The sequence below is a fragment of the Grus americana genome, chromosome 1, assembly GCF_028858705.1.
Source record: "Grus americana isolate bGruAme1 chromosome 1, bGruAme1.mat, whole genome shotgun sequence".
In the NCBI taxonomy this organism is placed as follows: domain Eukaryota; kingdom Metazoa; phylum Chordata; class Aves; order Gruiformes; family Gruidae; genus Grus; species Grus americana.
In genome coordinates this window covers 40824475-40844788 of record NC_072852.1, presented here as the reverse complement: position 1 = coordinate 40844788, position 20314 = coordinate 40824475, and the positions used below count along the sequence as shown (strand labels likewise).

General features: G+C 38.4%; 1 protein-coding gene across 2 annotated transcripts in view; it reads left to right on the top strand.

The window, feature by feature from the left end:
• PTPRR (protein tyrosine phosphatase receptor type R) overlaps positions 1-20314 on the top strand; it is a 152003-nt gene that overhangs the window by 14816 nt on the left and 116873 nt on the right. The window lies entirely within an intron of this gene.

The following is a 20314-nucleotide window of genomic DNA, read 5'->3' as shown; positions in this document are numbered from 1 at the left end:
ATAAAGATTAAACTGAAACAATGTGACTAATTACAATCAGTAGCTATTTGCCTAATTCTGTAAATTACTCTGTACAGAAGATGCTAGATTAAAAGAGAATGGCCTTTACAAACAAGGAAGGAAGATAGAACATACAACACTAGAGCATGTTAGCACACAAAGTGTTTCAGAGTTGCGTATGAGTTCCTCGCATGTCGGTACCTCTAGAGATCTGTCCTCATGAATGCACCAAATGCAGTGAAGTCTAGTGACACAGAAAAGAAAAATCAAAAAACATGGGTAGCAATTTTATTAGTCTAGCATTAAAGTTTTAACAGTTAAAAAAAATACTATCACAGAACTAGGCTCAAAAAGCTGTCCTCTGGATTTCTTGCATCCTACATGAACAAGACCTTTTAATTTGAGATTAGATAGCTAGCATAGTCAGTGGGCTAGATTCAATTGTATGTAAGTGTCCATATCAGAGAAAAATAAGGTACTGACAGCCTTGCTTCACTGGGGACGTGCCAGCTGTACACAGAGTCCCAATACTGAATGGTACTGATCAGGAGGAGGAGATGCAAAACAAGCTGGATACATCTATGCCCCAAGCTAGCCTAAGCCAGCAGGGCCAACTCCATAGTAAAGGTACCTGCTCTCTTTTTTTCCATAGCAAGCCTTAGTTCACCTCCTGTGAAGGTGAAACCTTTCTGTTAGTACAAGGAACTCCGAATATGCACAGCCTCTCATTTTTTCATTAAATGATGCTGTTACCTATGGCCTGTTATTTTAGTAGAGCTTTTGGAGACCCACAGTCCTCAACTTGCGATGGAAGAATCCTACAAGATATTCTGGGGCTACCCTGATTTTATCTGACTGGCTCTGTGCCTGCATTAAAAGCTAAATGAGGCAGATTTTCAATTGGCAATCACATAAAAAAAGATCTATTAAATCTACATTAAGTTCTCATTAAGTGACCTCAGTCTAAAGCTTTGCTACGGCATTTCTAGGATGGAGCTGCTGCTCTGAAGCCTTCTGTTCTGGCTGAGAACCATATGTGCTTTAAGGGGGGGGGCATAACAGCATGAACTAATCATGACATGAAAGCTGTTTGTTGCTTGGGATCTTCAGCTATCTCTGGATGTGTTGAAGGACAGTGGTTTTGGTTTGGTTTTAATGTCATCCTTTCAGAAAAAGCCTTTGGGGAAGCATATGTTTTAAAGCTGAAGTGCTGAGCGTCAGACATCTCACTGGACTAATCCCACCATAAGAAATTTTGAAGGTGTCTTCCGCCAAAGGGCAGCTGTCCCACAGCAGGGTGGTTGGTGTAATCCAAGCACAGCCGTGCTCCTTCCAGGTCTCTGCGCTTCAACCTTTTGTTTCTCCCTCTTGAATTTCACCTTAAGTAGATTTTAATGTTAATGTCATTGCCAAGGGAGTCTGTTCTGGTTTGAATACATGTATATCGCTCTAGCGCTTACTGCTTGTTGCTGCTTTTTGGTTTTTATCATATAGGGCAAGCGGCAACATTTGTTGTTTTGCCCTGGCTAACCCTTTTTGTTCCAGCCTTTAGCAATGTTGTTGGTTGCTCAACTTGAAAGGGCAATTGCTAGTGTTAATGCTTCCTGTAATCCAGTTACATGACTAGTGCACATTGTGATTTAGTATGAGAGCCAGCAACAGGGGTTATTTTTTAAAATAAATCAACGCTGTTGCAGCTCTGCAGAGGGGAGGAAACTGAATTCAATCTAATTTCAGTGACTAGAAGTCCATTTTCTTCGTGATCGAGGTGGAAAGGTAGGGTGAATGGCTGCTTAATGTAGAACTATTACGAGGTTACATTTTGTGCTAAGGACTAGACCATCTGACAAGCAAAATGTTGCCAATGCACAGCAGAGTGCTATGAAGGCAAGAATTCTGCAGGTATTATGTCAAAAAGTGATGTTTTGTGACTCTATCAATAAAGAACGCATGTTAAGAAGTAATTTTACTGAACCTGGGGAGATTGTAGGGCTTGTTTGCCTAAGGGAGGAAGAGGAGAGATTTATTTTCTGGGAGTGAGTTTTATGTAACTGAAGGCTTTCCATCACATTTCCCAGTATTAAGTTCCTGTCTTTTGTTTGTGTGTGTTCAGTGCCCATTGTTTGTTGAGGTAAGTGAGGACAATCCAGAGCTGTAAGCATTTTGACTGTTCTGTAAATGCCTTAGTGCTTAACCATATGTTCTGTTTCGCTGTCTCTCTAAATGATGTGAGACCAACTCATACGAAAATTGCTTTGTTAACATATGGAATTACATAATTTTTTTGTAATACTGGAGAGTTTTCTATTTGTATGGGTTTATTTTGGATCTCAGAAACTATATACTCATCAAACATATTAAAGAGTTAGTAGTGAAATGAACAAATTCTCCAAATGTTTATTCATATTTATTCCAAGTCTTTCCAATACTGAATGCGAGCATCACCAAGGTCAAGGCACTACATGGAAAGTAGAAATAGTCTGTGGATAACCACTCATGATTAAAAATGTTGCTAACACACTTGTTAAAAAACCCAAACGTACATGCGTACATATATATAGTTAGGGCTGAAGTTGAGAGAAAAGCAGAACTTGTTGTAAAGCTTACAGCTCAGACGCGGTCTAAAGTATCACCTCATGGAGGTGCTAAAGCATCATCCTTTGTAACCTGATATAGTTTGGTCTGTCCAAAGTCTCTCTCAGGCACACGTGTTGTACTAAGATTGGACCAAGCTCCTCAGATGCTTTTTTCACTTGTATCCTCTGAAGTGTTTCAGAAATGTAAAGGTAATATCCTTGCTCAATATTCAAGATTTTCCCTTTCACACCTTGTTACTACTATAGACCTTCTTACGTTAATGTGAAAATCTGTCTCTGTTTCTGTTGCTTAGAAAGGTCACCGAGCCTAGAAAGGTCACAGTAGCCTAAAATTCTGTGCATCTCTTCAGTTTTGTTTGGTTTACATGAATGTTACTGAATTGAGTTGATTTAATTAGAATTTCCATCAGCTAATGTCAGTAGGACATAAGATTCACAGACAGCCACACAGAGCTTCTCTTTGCCTTTTCCATGGCATTTCGTGTAAGGCGGAATCCCTCAGAGCTCTAGCTCTGCCATACCATTACATCTATGTTGTCACCAATGACTGAACCATCTACCTTCAAGCACACTGAAGAGCACAAAGAAGAGCTTCAGATGCAGGTGCTTTGAGAGAGGCTTCAGTGGAAGAGTAAAGCACATGAATGTATGTATCTATAAGTAGATATCCATATGTGAACTAGGTATTCAGGCTTCAGTACAGGTAGTAGAAATCTAGCGTAATGGTAGTCTATTAAGCTATCTAGCACTTTTTTAAACAATTTCTGGATGATTAGGGAGTTAATGTAGGTCAGGGACCATATCCAATAGTCAGAGTGCATGCGGTCATCCTGTTCTGGAGATTAGTACTGACACGGGCCATTTCCACATCAGTTTTCTCACCGCCTGAGAACAGTACCAGACACGTTTAATTTACCAGTAGAACATAGCCTTGATGTCTACTTCAGGGTAAACCGAGTATCTCCCTAAGCCCAAATGGACGTAGTGACAAGATTTCTATTGATGATAGTGGGTGCGCAAGCACCAACTGCACACTGACTACTTATGTATTTATATATATTCATACAGGCACGCCGACATGTACATTTAGTGCCATCTTAATCTGGAGCTGAGCCCAGCTTAAATAACACATTTTATATTGAAATGATGTGGAAATCCTTTCCAAATCTTGGCACAGTTCAAGTAGGTGGGCTGCTTCTGGGTGGCTTTGGGTAGCTGAAAACCACGAGGCTGTGAAACCACAACAGAATTGCTTTTACACTTACGTTACATTCTTCCCACAGGTACTGCTATATCCTCTTGTCTAAGTTTGCTCATACTACATACTCAGAGAAGATGCATCTCTTGTTTGCTTACTGACATGGTATTATATGTATAAGTTTATTCCTCCATCAGTTCCCCATTTCCTGATGCATCAGGTTTAATTACCAGTGTCAGGGCCCAGAACTCATCTACCTTCTTTGTTCATATATTTTATTTCATTATTCCCACCACTTTTTTTTCTGCTGGAAAAGTCTATTTTTTTCTAGTTCTTTGTACTTTCTGTGAAGCAATGGCTTCCACATGGAATGTCCACTCTAAGTTCCTCTCGTAACACACAGGATGTCCTACTTTCTCCTCCTTCATGTATCCACTCAAGACTTTTTTTTGATGCAAGACTTGCTTCTTCCTTTTATAGATCAGCCAAACAAAGGGAACCAGACTACAAAATATCCTTTCTTTTGAACACTGAAATTGCATTGACTGACTGGCTTTGTTGGAGTGCCATAGGAAGAGCCATATGAGGAGAGCTTGATCCTTCCAAACATTTTCAGTCCAAAAAATTTATTCCCTATAGGTACGTTTTTCTGGAGACATTTAATATGGGTTTCTTTTCTCTTCATAAAAATGGAACAATGTCTGTGCTTTTCTTTAAATGGAAAATACATATTTCTTCTCACTGGTATTTTGATAATATAAGGTGCTCTCTTTTTCAAGGTGAAGTCATAGAGTTTTACTGAATGAGAGCAGTAGGATACAGAGAGCCCTCTGAGTCACAGCACCAAGCTGCATGTGGTCTTTCTGCGTACCAGAAGGTAAACGGCCTTTGGTGTTGGAGTCTGACAGACTCGAGGCTCAGACCCCAGGTTCATGCAGGCCACCTCTGTAGGCCTTGTGAAGAGGTGGTCAAAATATTTTTTAAAGTATATTAAGCTACAAAGTGGTGTGAGAATAAGGCAAAAAATATGTTATGAGCGAGAAGAACAAGTAGTCCATAAAGTGGCAGGTCAACCAGTGCTGGGACAAACAGCCAAGCTAACTGTCTGTGAAACATAACAAAAAGTCAGATGTCACTTTTTGTCACTTACAATCAGTTATTGCCAGCCTGAGAGATTGGGACTGGGCCAGCCCAAGGGGTCATAAATAGAAAATCATGCCTCTGCAGGGACTTCTCAAAGGAGCCTTCAGAGGAGTAAGATCTTGAAATCCAGTAAGGTATCAGCTGTGTCCGTCTCCAGTTCCAGGTCATGCATTTGTCTGATGCTTGGAACAACAGAGGACAAGTACGGTGCTGACAGACAGTGAAGTTTTAAGACTTTATTATAATTACAGTGCTGGATTGCTAACAAGCTCTAAATGTTAGTCACACATTACAACAGCGGGCAACATCAGTCAGTACCTGTAATGTGATTGTTATAATCACTGTTGTGTCCCTTTACACTTTACATCATGACCCTGAACACCAGGTCTTCACAATATTTGTCTTCCAGACTCAAGTTCACCTTCTAATAAGAGATTGATACTCACCATTACCTTAGCCTTTCTTAATTAATTATACTAAGCATAACATATCTGCAGCAAGCCTTGCAAATAGACCTAGTAGCCTGCAGCTCTGTCATTCTGGATTTTATTTGCACAAGGAAATCTAGAGGATCTGCATTAGTTGGCCTCATTTGCTTTCTGCTTCCTTCTGTGCACTTCAGCAGGGATAATTGAATGCTGAACCATTATCATAGTATTGTGTTTGCTGTCAGTCTTTGTGGAAAACAGGAAAGATTGCATTAGGTTGTAACATGCACTAAAACCTCCTTAAGGCACTTTTTTTTTGTCATCTGACTGTTAAAAGAATGTTAATCTGAATGTTAAAAGAAAGTTAATGGGATCTTCAGCAACCCAGTGCTTTAATTGCTTAGCTTACTGCTGGCAGCTTTGGGGTTATTTTCTGTAATGTTCAGTGGGATGCTAAACTGGCACAAAAGCTAGTCATATCTTTCACAAATTGCCCAGATCCTCTTTGGTCACCAAGCTTTTCTTTGCCTGCATTTTTTAGTGAAGGGAAGATGTTTCTTGAACTCATTTCATTTTCTTTGTAAGCTGCACAGTTTAAATGAAAACTGGATTTCAGGTGCCATCATATTATACGTTTTTAAACTAAAGGCTAAAGTTTCATTGACAGTTAGCATTGTGCAGTTCATCTGTAAGAAGGTTAAATGTCAGCTGTTCCATACTTCTTCCTTCTGCTGTATGTTCCTGTAGCTGACCAGTCCCAGTGATAAAGTAGATACTTTTTTATAGCAGAAAGGAATCTGCCTATGTTTTTCCATTCTTCAAATTACTGGCTTTTGTCCTCCAGGAAACTCTTTATTAATTGATTTTTTTTTTTTTTTGGCAAAGCAGAGATTTTCCATGAAATTAGATTGAATTGAGCCACAGTTGCAGCCAAATCAAAGATTTTCAAGATTATCTTGGAAGTGCAGGGGAACTCAAATGTGAGAGAAAGGCTGTATACCCAAACGTGAGAGACCTGGCTCAAAGCCTTGCTCTAGAGGAGGTAGAGGAGAAAACTAAACCTGAGTCTTTCTCATTTCACATGATCTAGCCACTGAGCTAAGGGGTACAGAATACCACTTATCTCATGCTCACAGATGAAATTATTTTTGACCCAAAACACATTGTTTCAGCCAACCAAAAATTCAGAGAAATGTGGATCTTTGATTGATCCAGTATAAATTTCTTGTATATGTTTTGATTTGGTCTCCAAAATAGGGAGAAAATGCACAAATAAGCAAGCCCCCCTGCTGCCTCCATATTACTTACATGGCCCCATCTATTCCTCTGATGGAAATAGACTTCTGTGACATTTGTGTGCCATGCTGTACTGAATTCCAGGAGAAAAGACCCAGAGATTTAGACAACAGTGGATTTTCCATCCCTGTTCTTTGTTTGGCTTCTTTATGACAATGCCCAAACTGCACTTTGGGTGTTTCAGCATTCGGCTTTGGAGGTAGCCTTGCACTTCTTCCCAGCTGGAACTGCACTGACTCCATCACCCTGAACAGTACGGACAGGCTTGTATTTCAGCAGGAGTTCAGGAGATTGCTGTACCACTATCAATGTTCTCTTTTCCTCTTACAAGTCAGCCAAAACCTATTACTGCCTAAATTTGACAAAGGAAAGGGAAAAGTTTCCTGGCACACAGAGTTCCATGTGCCATCACTGGAATCACACGTGCTTGATGTCCAAGATCATAAATGAAAAAAATGGCCCTACTGAGATCATGAGACCCACCAATAAACAAAGCAGTGACTACTTCCCACAATAAATCTATGCGTTATGTTGATAATGTTCAGGAACAGAGACTGAAGAAGCACTTTTTTTTTTTTTTTTTTTTTTAATTCTTTCAGCCCCCTGAGAGAGCTATCTTTGTGAAAACCCAAGTCCCCTACAGTAACATTTAAAAGACAGATAAAGGGCACTCAGATAAAAAGACAGCAAGACAGCATGTGTTTCCTTATCAGTCAATGTTTTGTTGGATCTGGCAATTCAGCCTCTGGAATAATCCTTTTGGTTCTTTACTTCTGACATCATTCTTAGGAAAAGTGACAGCTTCTATAAAGTTCCTCAATCAGTGGTTCATAACGTATTCTTGTATGTAACCCCTTAAATATTTAAGCCTTATAAAATTGCTTTTGAAAAAGAAAAATAATATTTTTTTTCTATATCATTGCTACATTAATATGTGATACTTCTAAAACACAGTGAATCAGAGAAACGTTATTAGGGAGCAGAAGATGATCTTTTGAACACACTTTTAAAAATGCTTCATAGATCAAGTATTACTACACTTCATCATCTCTTTTGCAAAAAAAAATACTGAATTCTGAAATAAAATGCACAGGCTAGAAGGAAATTAGAGTTTGAAAGTGATCGTATAGCTGTCAACTGAATAATGATTTTCAGTCACCTCAGTATCGAAGTGGTTCATGGAAAGAGGAATAACCCAAGGAGGTAAGCAGAGAGGTACAAAGTCTTTGCCTGTCTTTGTTATTGTTGCTAAAAGCATTTAAGTAATGTTTTGCTGTCCTTCCTTTGAAGGTTAAGTCATGACTGACAATTTGTAATGGAGCTAATTCTTATTTGGCTCTGCACCACAATGAACTGGTGGAAAATATTTTTAGCAGATACAGCGCTTTGAATCAAGTATATGGTAGAAGCATCATGAAAAGTGTTGTGGTTAAACATCAATACTGCTAATACAATAGTGTTGAATAGTGTAGGAAAGTGGTGGACAGCACATATTATATCTATGTTTATTCAAACATGAATTGAAACAGATTTACATTTCAGCCTTTATTAACTGTTGGAGAGTAATAACAGAATGTCTGCTTTGTATGGATTTGGCTGAGGATACGCATTCTCCTTGGGAATGGTCATTGTGCGATAAACTGTAACATAGAAATCAATGACAATATAAATCAAGATTTTTACATTCACAATATGCTAAAGTAAATTCTGCTTGATTTACACAATGTCATTGATTGAATTTAATTTCATTTTTTTTCCCATTTTCCTGTTGGTGTTTTTAGAATAAGAGCTTATCTTTTTGCTGGTACTAATGGTACTAGTAATCTTGTTTTCTTTTTGAAAACACACTGAAAGAAATAAGGATCACTTCTGTTACAGTCCTGTGGTGTTCTGGCAACACTTATATCTTTCTGCACTGTTAGCCAAATTGTTGCTGATATGCTTTCTTCGTGCAACACAGAATGTATTGTCTAATTAAGAACACAGCTCTGGAGGCTAACCTTTGCAAATAGATATGATATTTCAATTTCATGTAATAAAAATGATTTCATCTTACAACAGTTTTATTTCAGGTATCATACCATGTAGTTCTATAGTAGTGCAGTCTTCTGACCTGAGCTGACAGGTCATTAAAACATAAATGTTTTGGGTTAGTGGAAGAATGACCTTAAATACTCTTTGCATTCTTGAGGAAAATAAAGCTAAAACACTATAGAAATTATATTCCTTGTCTAACAGTGATAATGGAAGATAAGCATGAAGCAAATGCTGACCCCAAAACCTCTCTCATAGGCTTTCCCTGGAATGGTGCTATGGGCTACAGGAATGGGGCTCTGCCTAATTAGCCACAGTAAAAGTATATACAGGCAATAGAAATTAACCTGAAAATTAAAAATACTTACTCTCTTTCTTCCACTCTTTTCTGTTTAAACTATAGTTATAGTACAGTAGTTAAAGACCTCTCCCCTTTGTCCATTACCTACTAAGACAGAAACTTAGTTTTAAGGGTTTCTAGATTGACCCTGGTAGAAATACTCTGGTAAAGGATGGCTGGGGTGGGAGGAAGGAAGGTGATGAGTAGCTGTAAGAACACCTCTCTGATGTGCTGTATACCTACTTTTGTGGTTGGAACGAGCGACTATTGATTGGAGTTGGGACAATAAGGAAACATTAGCTGCAAATTTAAAATACCACCCAGACCATGGAATAGCAAGAAAGTTATTGAATGTTGATCAGGAACATTGTAAAAATAATAATAAAAACACCGCTGATGACTGACCCCCTCCAGAAATAGATAATAGGACAATAATTAAATAGATTGATAATTTGAAATCCGTACACTAAATCAAAAATTTGATTGTAGCTTTAATTTTTAAATGTGCTTCCTAAGAATCAGCCTGAAAATGGATATAAACTTTAATGAAATAACTGTAATGTGAGGCTTTCAGTAATGAATGAATTAGAAAACCATATGGATGCATTAAGTAGAATAATAAATGTACCATACACAAAAGTAGGACATCTATAAATCATTTATTATGTCCTTTCTCATCAGTTCTTGGCTCTTTGAGTCTTAATTGAAAGCCAGGGTAGCTGGATATTAGAAAAACTAAATTTGTTAGTCAGATAACAGGCAACTTTCATTAAAGTATTAATTAATTTTAGAAGGCTGAGGGCCTGATACATTAAAAATACTTGCAGAGCAGTGCTACTTCAGTCATGTTTTTTTCGATTTTAATTACTGTCTTCCTCTGGTCAATGAAAATTATGCGTGTTCTATTTTAATTTGCTCAGCAAGTATGATGGGATACTATTGTGTTCATAGAATTAAGTATTATCTTGCCCTAACAATTCCAAGTGCTTCGAACTGCTGCCTAGTAGAGTAACAAAAGTAAGATGGCTATTCCTGTAGTAATGGCGAGTGAGTTTGCTTCATCTTTCAAATTCGGGGATTTAGAGGACTTGCGTTAGGCAGTTCATTCTGTGCAGTCCTTCTTGCCAGTAGAGAAAAGGGAACACTGCAGAAAATACCTTCTTTTTTTCTTTTCACTTTTCTTGTATTTAAACATACTAATTTAATCTCTCTCTCTATCACCTTTAGTAGTTTCCTTCCTGGAATCTAATCTCATTAAGAAGATGGCCAAAATAAACATTTTGCAGCACTCTCTTAAAAATGAGGGCATAAAATACATGCTGAAATTAATGTGAGGCTTAAGCTACAAGTATGCTTTGCCGAAGACGTACATGTCTATATCAAAATGATCAGAGTTGTTTCAATAAAGTACCTGAAAAAAATTAACAAATAGCTAGATTTACAATATTGGTTCTAAAAATATAAAAGATTCAGTCTGACAGTGATATTACTCAGTATGAATAGGACACCTTTGTGGTGGCTGTAAACATGCTAAGAAAAAGTAGAAATTGGCAGCTTATTTTCAGGGATCATATTTATTTTTGTCCAAGTGTTAGAGTGGGATGTTTTTATAATTAATTCTCCATTATTCAGAGTGAGGGACTAAGACATGTTGTGGATAATGAAAAAACCCCTGATAATGTAATGTAACAATACAACATAGTAAGATCATGGTGTAGATGTACTGAGCATAGAGCTAGCTCACATCTGTCAGGGCTTGCTAGCCAAGGTCTAGCATTAATGCACAGAGCTGGCCATTTCTATCTAAGAAGTCCCTTGGAGTCCCAGTGCCGAGGAATGTGTTGCAGAACATGAGGAGCATCAATGTCAGTGCTGCATTACGGTATCATCCTGACTCTGAGCTACCACTGCTTAAGGGCAGCTTTGGTGTCTCCACATTCATGCGCCATTAAACTGAAATCCAAGGGCAAGTGTGCACTGACTGTATTTCTAGGCCAGGGAATGTGTTTCTAGGCTAGACTCAGATGTTCCCAACTGTCCTACCCACAGTGAAACCCTTTCTCTTGTTCTCAGGTAATTGATCTTTCTTCTCCTGTAATGCTACCAGTTTGTTTGGCTGGCCAGCCAGGTATGTTCAATGGTTGGCTGTGCTTTCTCTTGGTCCACGTCAAAATCACTTTTGCTTTCTACCATTGTCTTTCAGTGAACTGTAAAACTGGCTTGGCTTACAGCTGTAGGCTTTCCTAGGGGCTAGCCAAAATTTCCTTGTGTGCCCTGTTTGACTCGTGGGCTGCCAGTTGACCAGTCCTCATCTGTTATGAGCACAGCCCTATAAATTCTTTTCATTAAAGGTAAGAGACTTTAAATGAAGAATCCAGTGCTTTTGGCATTATTAATCTCTTTTGATCAATCACTGAAGAAATTAAATACTTCAGAAATACATATCTGCCGCTTGAAAGGACTGTTCAATCACTGTGGCCTCATTAATGTCTTGTATTTTGCCAGTCCTAGTGATTCCAGCCTTTGCCAAACACTGTTGTTTAAGTTTGGCAAAGGCTGCTAGCTTTTCTTTGTTGTCTTAATGTTGTTATAACCCTTTCCATCCATTGCTCTACTGTTATTGATCTTTGCTCTCTTGGCCATGTTACTGCCATCGTCGTTTCTTCAGTTGTAATAGAAAGGCATTGACTATAATCTTTGGCTCCAATACATAGTAATTTATTTTATTGGCTGGTCAACTTTAGCATATAAGCTACATCTTTGCTTTCTTAAATCTTATTCTGCCTGGAGGCTGACTGACTCTGCCTATCTTTGGCTTTCTTTTTCTTTCCCTTGTCTTTAATCATGGACTTCTTTCAAAATTACTTTGAGGCTGATGCAATACAAAAATACGTTCACTTGGATATCACATCAGCTGCCAACTAGCTCTCCAACAGCTTATTAGTTACAGAATGGATCACCTATTCCTTGTAGCAACTGAGCTGTACAGGAGGCTAATCAAGAACCACTGAAATTAAGTTTTCTGAGTCAAAAACTCAAGGCAGAGGTATCCCAAAACCAAAGTTCCTTTTTAAAGAATTTTGAGGTAAATTTTTGAGGTTAAAAAAAAAAAAATTAACTGGGATAAAATGGAACTATTTAGACACTTTAATTGCGACGTAAGGAGGAAATGAGAGTCATGCATCAGAAAATGGCCAAGATCCCAGAGCTCGAGGCATAGAGCTACAATGGACGCTCAGGTTCCAGTGACTCTTTTGCCGCATCCTGGTGGGAGCCAAGAGTCACATGGAAGAAATTAGTTAAATCATCCAAGTCAGGTTATTTGGTGTCTTTGTTTACATTTTAGGACAGAGCTGAGACAGGCTCATGCAAGGGGTGTTTTCAGTACACTTGAGATGATTGGTCTTGCCTTCAATATGTGGGCGTTCCAGAAGGCCAAGTCTCTTTTAGACACTGAAATGCTTTGCTCTCCCTTCCGGATCAATTTTTATCTAATTATTTGGACTGAGTGGAATCTGCAGTATTGGCGGAAAAAGATTTGTCTGGAAGTCTAGTCATTCAATTAATCATGTGGCATACAGAGGACAAAGCAATAATTCTTTATTCTGAAGCATATACAGATCAGGGACTTGAGCTGAGGTCTCCCATAGCCAATATAAAGCTCTAATCACAGATCTGTTGCTTATTATGAAGTAAATCAACCTTCTTCAGGTCTTCAGCAAGTTGGCCTTTAGTGAGATATCAGCAATGTATTATTTCTCAGGAGTATAAGACTCACAGTTTTGAGAAGAAATTCTGGGGACAGGAGCTGGAGAAAGAAGCTGTTCTTAGCTGTTCTTTTGCTAACAGCCTGTACAAAATCAGGAGGCAGTTTATCGGCACAAGTCTCAACACAGATTATCCTGATAAGGTTATACTGAGTTCCTCATACAACCTAGATAACAGGGAGTTTTTGCATCCTTGCTAGAGAAAAAAGTTGAAGGAAACACTATAAAAATGTAGACAAGTATTTCTGTACAGGGAGATAAGACCACATAGAGTCCATGTGCTTTAGTGGGTAAAGTGGGGAGGCAGAAGTTGGTTTTCAGAGGCAAGACCAGACAGGTTACATAAATGGAAAGGAATGAATACAACTTCAGTGTGGTGACTCTAGCACACTCCATTATTCTCTGTTTGGAAAGATCACTTATTATCCATGGAAGACTTTTAAAAATTCTCCATATATAATCGGGAGTCATTTAGTTAAAATCATAATGTCAACTAGACAATTATTTCAGCCAAACTTGCACTACCTTTCTTCTGCATTGTTCATTCTTTCCTGAATTATATGTTCTACTGAGATTTACAACCTAATACTGCTGATGTGATGTGAAACTTAGGGAATAAGAGTCTTCACTGGTTGAGGACCCTTTTGCCCAGTATAAAAGTTGACCAGTATAAAAGTTGTATTTCTCTCCATTTAATCAGATGTGTAACATATTCAAAAGCATTGGTTCAGAAGAACACTGCCGCTGTTTTCATACATCCTTCTTTTTTTTTATCCTTTTCTGTTTTGGCTAACCATTCGGTGCTTACCAATGCAGTATTCTCTAACCCTTTTTATAGTTCTTCTTCTTTCCTCTAATAAGTTTACTGGAGTTCTTGCCCCCAAAATACCTAGTCTGTAGTGCCCACTTAAGACATTTGTCTCACCATCCGTTCAAAGAGTCCCTGATGATTCTGCTCTTTCATCTACTCCCCCTCTGACTCTGCTGTGTGCAGGATGTATAAATCCTTTAATCCTTTCTTCATCCAACCCTTGTCTTGTCTTTTTTTTTTTTTTTTTAAAAAAAAGTGTTTGGGTTTCAGGCTACGATAGGGCAAATATCTAATCTTACCCAAAATCTTTCATAATAAATTTGAACTTGGAAAAATACTTTAAATAGCACATTCATCTTCCTTGATCATGCTGCTGGAAGTGGAGTTCTGCTTTTCTCCTTGGAGTGCCGCATTGGTCTTCTGCACACTTCTGCCTGTGCACTCATCCCTTCTTCTCACACCTTCTCATTCTTCTCATGCTCTACTTGCTCTACCCTCCTTTTTGCAACTCTTCAGTGCTACCCCTCACCCCAGGCTACTACCAGGGTCTTGGCTTGCTTTTTTTTTTTTTTAGTCACCTTCATCTTTGTCTTTCTTTTCCCCTTTGTCTTCTGCTTCTTCCTTTAGTCTTGTAGCCTCAAACCATTTTACTGATCTCTTTTTCCTCTCCACTTTTACGTATTTCTTAGCCCACACTTCTCTTCAGTTCCCTTGATAGTCTTCCCCTCTGCTGTGCATGCCCTTTTTTTGCCCTGGGCCCTTCTGTTACCCGATCTCTGACAATGCTGTGGATATGCAGACATTTTCTTGAACTGTACTGTGCATCTTCTCACCATATATTGTGGCAGTACAGCAGGTGTTCTCAACTCTGGTTTTATTCAGATGTTTTGGTCTGGTTTGGGTTTTTTTAATTATTATTTCTTTTATTCATGGCAAATAACTGCTGTGGTTCACTGTGACTATTTCTAAACCTATTTGCTTATTTGCTTGTGTTAAGCTAGGAAAAAACAACTAGAGAATATTCCAGCTGTTGGTATAGGGTTGCCTTGTTTTTGCAGTGCTCCACAGACTTCTGGATTCCAGGTGCTGTGGGGATTATTGTGAAGCATGTACAGCCATGTATTTACAGACCTGGAATTAAATGATCTAAGTGATTTCTGAAAATCCCATTTGAATTTGGGACCAAAATATACTTTGAAGTCCAAGATTAAATTTCGCTATTTTTGATAAAGTGTCATAGAAAAAAAAAATATTTTCACTTTGAAAAGGTTCACGTTTGCCACATGAATGGTGAGAAAAAGAAACTAATTTAGTGTCTGCTCAAAGACAATAGAAAAGTTATCTCAGCTGAAGTATATATCCATTTAAGAGTAATTTATTGTAAGCTGTACATGTCAAAGGTCACTTAGAAATATAAAAATATGCAGTATTTCTTAAGTGTAGGTCATTGAATAGACTGAATTTTACTCTGTGGAGTTTTGGAGGAAAATATCTAGTGAAAATATATAGAAAAATATCAAATAACAATATCATCCACCAGATGTCCCTGTACTCATAGGTGGTAATGAAGAATATTCATTCAACTGTCTAATTGCCTTTATTAAAGTTAATTTACACACAGTGTATGTATTTCCCAAGTCTCTGTTAACCACTGTGTAATAAGATCATGAATAAATGGCAATTACATTAATAGTGTTTGAGAGCTGTAGTTATGAAAATAAATTACAGGAATTCACTGTTAAGTTTCAGCTTGCCATCTCAGTTTTGTGTGCTTTTGCTTCTCTTGGGAAAAAGTCTATCATGCATTGCATGGTAGAAATGATAAATATTGATCTCTGGTATTTTGTAATTTATATAAATTTATATATGTAAATATAATTAGTCAAATAAATATTACCACTCAATATGTTCCCATCTACCTATCTATCTATAAAAGACACTAAGTTACTAAAGCTGACGGAACTAGTGAGTTGAAGGAATGTAGCTTTTGTGGAGATTTCTTTGAACATTGGTAGTGATTGGAGCAGACTCTAGTCATGGTACCTGCATTCATGCAGGGTGTTTCATTTCTGTCAACTGCTCCCTTAGCTTGCCATGCAACATGCTCCAGCCAAATGCTCGACTATCAGCCGTCCATGCCTGCTTAGAGGCTACAGCAGGACAGTGAAGTATCTCTTCTTGAGTGGGGACTGAGGTTATTGCCCTCAAATCTGTAGATAACCATATACCTGACCATACCCATGGTGGGAACTGGGCAGGTCTGCCAACATCTGTGCCTTTAAGTTTTGTGGCTGATTTGAAGGCACAACCTGACTTTACAGTTATGCCACGACTCAGGCAGAACACCTCGTCCTCCTTTTCCGTGGGATGACTAAGCTGTCAGAAGAGCATCTGAATCCCTGCTGTGAGCAAGGCCCTGGCATGACTGAGAGATCCCACCCCAGGTCTTCACTCTGGCATGTCTACATTGGTGGCTATTCTTGGAGAGAGAGCCAGCAAACAGTGGTGGCAGGCCACTTGGTCACAGGAGCCATGTCCAAGCCTTCCTGTCATTTTCTGCATCAGTGCCACTGTGGCAAAGCCCAGGTAGGTGATGTGCAGTCCTGGTAAGCTCTGCGGACCTTCCCTACCTGTGTGCTATTGAGTATCTTGACAGATACTCAATATCTACTGCACATGGTCAAGGCCTAGCTACCCACGGGGACTGCCTGGCCTCCTACCCTGTTGCTGCAGAGGGGCTAGCATGGACAACAGCTAGCATGCTTAGGTGCAGGCACCCATGGGCATGGAGCAGCACTTTGGCTTGGAGTGGTCTCCTTTATGGTACAGAGGTACATCTCTTGGGAAAGGCCACGTGCCTACTGCTCCGATGGCTGCCCTAGGTCATTTTTTCCTCTCCTTTTTCCTATAAGGAGCTGGTGGATAATGATAGGAATCAAAGAGGGCTTCTTGGGCAGGACTGTGTGGGAAGGGCACGTGACGTTTGTGTTAGCAGGGCCTGGGACAGACACTCAGCACGCCCAAGCACTCCTTGCAGTGTTGACATACCTAAGCTGATCTAAGGTGTTGCATAGACCTTGCTTTGGGCCTGCAGTATTCTTGCAAGAATCCAAACAAATGAGTGTGGACAAACTACAGGTTTACAGAGTGAAATCTTGTGTACCTGCTAAGCAATACACATGTGGAAATCCCACCTCGAACAGGAGCCATCTATTTATTCTCAAGAGTAGTCCTGTTTTATGGAATTATGCTGGTGCTGAATGTGTATTCACAAGAATGCATCCTGTATTTAGTCCTGATAAATTAACTTAAAAGTGTGGGCAGAATTATAATTTTATAATTGTAGTTGTGACTCTCCAGATGTTTCTATGTTTCTCAATGTATTACTTGATTAGAATGTTTGGTTTTAATAATGGTTTTATAACCAATCTGCTGGTTTTTAATCATAGTTACAAAGATTTGCAAAGATTTGCCTTGAAGATTTCTGTTGACTGTGTATGAATTTCTTTATGGGTATTTCTGTTGTCTTCTGCCTTTTTTAAAAATTAAATGATACCTAAAAAAACCCCTTATTAAAACCAGGTAATTGTTTATTGCCCATTAATAGTGCCTTCTGATAATGATGATAAAGCAAATTATATAGTTTCTGTTGGTTTTCAATGTGTTTGTGATTCTGTCTTTTAGTATAAGCATGTGACTTTCCCGATCGGTGAGCAGTTATGTAAGCTCCCATACTAGATACATAGATTGATTCATCAGTAGGAATTCTGTCTTAATAAGATGACTACCTTCTGGTGTCTAAGCACTGTAAGCTTGATTAAGTAAGGGGAAATCAGTGGGAGCCAAAGGAGGCAGGAAGGGAGTCGGAAAGAGCAAATTTCTTAACTAATTTTTTGGAGAAAAAAAAACACTTCTGAAAGCAGCAGACATCCTTATCTTGGTGGATGTGCTAAGAGTTTGCCTTTCGTAAATTAAGATATCAACTAACACGTTATATTGGTTACATAAAATATATTTTGTATTTATGTGTATTTATGTGTATGTATTTCAAAATGGCATATTGCATGGACAGCTAAGTGTTTTCTTTTGACTTTTTGTTGCAAAGTTTTCTTTTTCCACAAGGCATTAGTGTCTCTCAAGAACAGCTATCAAACAATAACAAAAAAATTTTTACAAGTAAACAAGGCATGAAAGGTTATTTCAAGTCTGAATATTCGAAAATGCTACTTAGATTTTCAAATCTATAGAGCAATACAAAAGCAATTTATTTTTTAAATCTTTTTTTATTCTCCTAAATATATTTATTTGTATTAAAGTATTTTCAGTTTGTGATATACTATGATATTAATGTAAAGGAGCTTTCAGGAAGAAGGTTTAGTGGAAGTAAAATGTTTTATGTGCATTTTAACCCAACAGAGTGAACTAAATTTATTTCAGTCCACTGAGCTAACTATATAACTTAATCCTGTTATTTTATTTGCAATTTCCTGGATTATCTCTAGCTCTTTAATCTCATAATGTACCATGTTTATTAAACTACTTGCATGTGTTGGGGAAAGGCACTGGCTGAAAAAGAAATAGAGACAACAAAATTTCTTGCACAGCTTTCTTAATTTGAATGTAGGAATGTACACCAGCTACTGTAAAGGCAGTAATGAAGTCTAATTATGTAAGTACTTGTAATTTTTAAATTGATTTTGTGCTTAAACAAGGAAGGAATGGTATAAAATAAGCAAAGGTATAATAAACAAGTTGTGACTTAGCTCTGTTTTAGCAGTATGCTGCTAATGCTGCAGTAAAAGGGCTCTTGTCTGTAGTTACTTGAAAATGCTCAGTACATCTTGTGCTTTTAATAAGCTAAATTTCAGTTTACGGACCAATCTAGCACTGATTAATTCTACAGTGGAGGTAGTCATGAAATATTACAATACTTGTGCTAATTTTCTATAGTCTATATCATACAAACATGGATAAGTTTTGGTCAGCAAGTTTTGGCCTTTTTTTATAAAATTGCTTCCATAGCACTCTTCTTAGAGGAGTTAAAATCCTCTTACTGTGACTTCTTAGAATTGGGTTTACTGACAGTGAAACACCTGTCTTTAATCTGGTAGAGCTTTATTAGGAGAGTTGACGGTGGATTTTTAAAGTGAGGGAAAAATATAGGCAGTGGAGAAATTGTTTTAAAGAACTATTAACAATATACATTTCGTTAACAGTAGTTAATGTGCTATTGTAAAGTCAAAACATAGCTAGAAAAAATGTGGAACAATTCAGCAACTCCAAGGATTGCCTATATGATGCCCGTACAATGGAAAAAAGGGGTTTGGATAATATATACTATTATTTCTTTAATTCTTTTCTTTCATGCTTAGTGTCCCTCTATGCCTGTGTGTTTTTCTATTACTTTGGTGCAGATTACCATATGGAAGCGCAAGAAAAATACCCATGTGTACTTTGCTCCTGTAGGTGTTTCTGTCCCAAGTTCTAGCCACATCTAGTTTGTGTCACTGGGGCTCCGTTCAAACGCTGGGGCATCTGTTTGCCGGCGTCTTGCTAAGGGAAGGGAGCCAAAGGTCCCATCCCAGGGACACTTGCTCACACTGAACGCACCTTAGATAAATAGCTGCACAGGAAATGGTGCTGTGTTCATTTCTAGTGGGGTAATAAAAGAAAAGGCTCAAGTTCACTGATAGTTTCTGCCTAGACAGGACTGAGATCTCAGTACATATGAAAACGAAAGCTGCAGGCCAGCCGTGAGTGCAACATTGCAGCACAGCAGATGAATAAGGAGCGTAGAAGGGACTGAATGAGCCCTGTCTGCTTATACGTTGTCATTTTGAGCCTTATGAATATGACCGTGAGTATGTAGTCAGCTCTCAGATTTGAGTGAGCATGGACAGCTACATTTTTTTGTTTTGGACAGCTGATCAGGGTTGTATCTGTGGTGCCAGAATACCTTTCTGACAGCTACATTACTTGCTGTTGGTTGGTGTGACACTGAGCTCTGCCTGAGAGCTCCCTGCCAGAGTCTGCAGACCACTGGAGTTGCCCAGAACGCAGCTATCCTTCATTTCTTTCCTTGTCCTTTCTTTCTTCCCATAAGGGCTTATAGCACTCATGATATGCTTTTTCGAGGACAAACTGAATGCCTGATTTTCAGTGAACTAATCTGTTTACATTTGGCTTTGCTCCGTCAACGACAAACAATATTAAATCTATTAAATAGCATCCTGGTATTTTAGAGCATTATAGAGCATAAGTTTCGCAAAACAATGCTTGAAAGTTGTTTACACAATGAAAAAGGCAATTCTCCTAACTTAGCGTATTAGTTATTTCTCATAGCATTTGGGTTGCAGTCCAGGATAGATGTAATATATTCACAAAGGCAAAGATCCAGGAAAAACCTTTCCTTCAGCAGAGTAGCTGAAATGAACAAAATGTTCCTAGTTCTTTAATTGCTTTTCTTTCTATGACTTGCCATATCACATAATAACATGAAATAAAACAAAAGTGCATCTGTCTAATCTTGTAGCACTCATTCAAGCTGAACTCCCACATACTTCAATTTCAACCTCTGCCTTTTGGTTGTGCTCCTCTTGCTACAATAATAGAGACGAAATACCTGTGACAGAAGTGGTACCAGAGAGGGTGGCACGTGGGAGAACAGTAGTTTGCTTGGATAACTGTGGCCTTGTCAAGC